The sequence below is a fragment of the Sinocyclocheilus anshuiensis genome, unplaced genomic scaffold, assembly GCF_001515605.1.
Source record: "Sinocyclocheilus anshuiensis isolate Anshui unplaced genomic scaffold, SAMN03320099.WGS_v1.1 scaffold515, whole genome shotgun sequence".
Taxonomy (NCBI): Eukaryota; Metazoa; Chordata; class Actinopteri; order Cypriniformes; family Cyprinidae; genus Sinocyclocheilus; species Sinocyclocheilus anshuiensis.
This window is the reverse complement of record NW_015548243.1, coordinates 83,070-85,457: the sequence shown is the minus strand read 5'-3', so window position 1 is coordinate 85,457 and position 2,388 is coordinate 83,070. Positions and strand designations below refer to the sequence as shown.

The window sequence follows — 2,388 nt, the reverse complement described above, 5'->3', positions numbered from 1 at the left end:
TTTTTTTTTTAACAAATACTTTTATTCAGCAAGGATGCATTAACTTGATCAAAAGTGACAGTAAAGACATTTATAATGTTACAAAAGATTTATATTTCAAATAAATGCTGTTCTTTTGAACTTTCTATTCATCTGTGAATCCTGAAAAATAAAATGTATTAGTTTACACAAAAATATTCAGCAGCACAACTGTTTTCAACATTGATAATAATCAGAAATGTTTGTTGAGCAGCAAATCAGCATATTAGAATGATTTCTGAAGATCATGTGATACTGAAGACTGGAGTAATGATGCTGAAAATTCAGCTTTGATCACAGAAATAAATTACATTTTACAATATATTCACATAAAAAACAGCTATTTTAAATTATAATACTATTTCCTATTTTTTGTACTTTTTTGGAGCTTGACAGCCTATTTAGATTTGTTGCATGGAGAAAAACAGCCTTCTTTTAAGAATCTCCTTTTGTGTTTCAAAGGAAAACATCATATGTGTTTTTAGAGGATGATGATATAATTGATGATATAATGGTGAGCGTATGATGATATAATAGTCTTTTTGGTTGAATTGTCCTTTTAAGGTAATACATGCCTTGGAGATTTTTTGTTTAAAGTAAAGGTTTACAGTATATTTGGTTTCTTTTGTCCCATGAGAAAATAGCACAAGTTAAGTAATTACTCTGTGCTGCACTGTTTATAATGCCACAAATGTATAAGCTGTTTTAACTGATCATGTGACCTGTGTTGAAATATCCAGCACATTAGGAACATAGCAGAGAGACCGCAAACCCAAATATACTGCTGTTGCACCCCAGCTAGATTTTGACATTTTCTGAAGAAAACACCACATTTTCTTCAAGAAATATTGAAAAATCTTGGTTTATATACAGTACCATTCAAAAGTTTGGGCTTTTATTAAAGAAATTAATACTTTTAATAAGCAAACATTCTTTCAAAACATTAAAAAAAAATCCTTCTTTTGTGTTCACAGAAGAAAAAAACATACAGAATCGGTGTTGTTATTGTTAACTAAAACTAATGCTAAAACTATTAAAATGAATTTTGTTAACTGAAATAAAGGTGAAATAAAATACATATATTAGATTAAATTTAGACATGAAAAGTTGATTAGCTGGCAGTACTAAAGAACTAAAATTTATTAAAATATAACTAAATTAAAGCTAAATAAATAGAATAGAAAAATATTACAAATATGTATGTAAATATTACAAAAAAAACTTTTAAATTTTTTATTGGCAGTACTAAATTACCAAATTAAAACTGAAATAAAAATAAAGCTATATATAATAGAACAATTTAAATATGAAGTATATACTATTTAAACTTAAGAAACTAAATTGAATATTAGAAGTAAAAAGAATAAGATAAATTATTTAAAATAAACTGAAATAAAACATTTATTAAAGCTAAATAAAAATATTAACTAAAACTAATAAAAATTACAAGAACATAATTACTAAATAAAAACTGAAAATATAAAAATAAATGCTACTTTCAAATATGAATAAATGTTAATAAATATTTTAAATAATTTAAAATATTAATAAATACACCACACATATAGTATATCGAGTAATGCTGAAAACAAAGCTTTGCAACACTGAAATAAATAATATTTTACTATTCACATATAAACAGCTTTTTTGAATAGTAATAATATTTCATAATTTTACTGTTTTTACTGTATTTTTTTTAAATCAAATAAATGCAGCCTTGGTGAGCAAGAGAGATTTCTTTAAAAAACATTAAATATATTACCAACCCCAAACTTTTGAACAGTACACTCTTAAAAATAGAAGTGCTTCACGATGCCATAGAAGATCCTTTTTTTGTCTAAATGGTTCCATAAAGGACCTTTAACATCTGAAGAACCTTTCTGTTTCACAAAAGCTTCTTTGTGGTGAAAGAAGGTTCTTCAGATTATAGAAAGGTAATTATAAAACGGAGAGTTCCGGAGTCCTTGATTCTGATTGGCTGAGCCGCATTCGAAGCCGTTGTAAATTACTCTACAAACACACACCTTTGTTTACGTTTGTCTGTTGCTCGGCAACAACTTTCTCTCAAATATTGCTCACAAATCTGTCTAAATCTGTGTTAGTGAGCACTTCTCCTTTGCCGAGGTAATCCATCCACCTCACAGGTGTGGCATATCAAGATGCTGATTAGACCGCATGATTATTGCACAGGTGTGCCTTAGGCTGGCCACAATAAAAGTGTTGCGTTTATAATTTTGTTCAGTGTATATCATTACACTTTATTTGCTCTGTTTTATTTTGTGAAACCTTACTATGTATATGGAATAGCCGTTTTATAAAAGCAATAAGCCCTGTGAAGCCGTGGTTTACAGTGAATTTATAACAGCTAAG

General features: G+C 27.8%; 1 protein-coding gene across 1 annotated transcript in view; it reads left to right on the top strand.

Annotated features, from left to right (window-relative positions):
* Window positions 1-2,388, top strand: part of LOC107655111 (integrin beta-8-like) — a 35,872-nt gene that overhangs the window by 21,097 nt on the left and 12,387 nt on the right. The gene's annotated exons all lie outside the window — the stretch shown is intronic.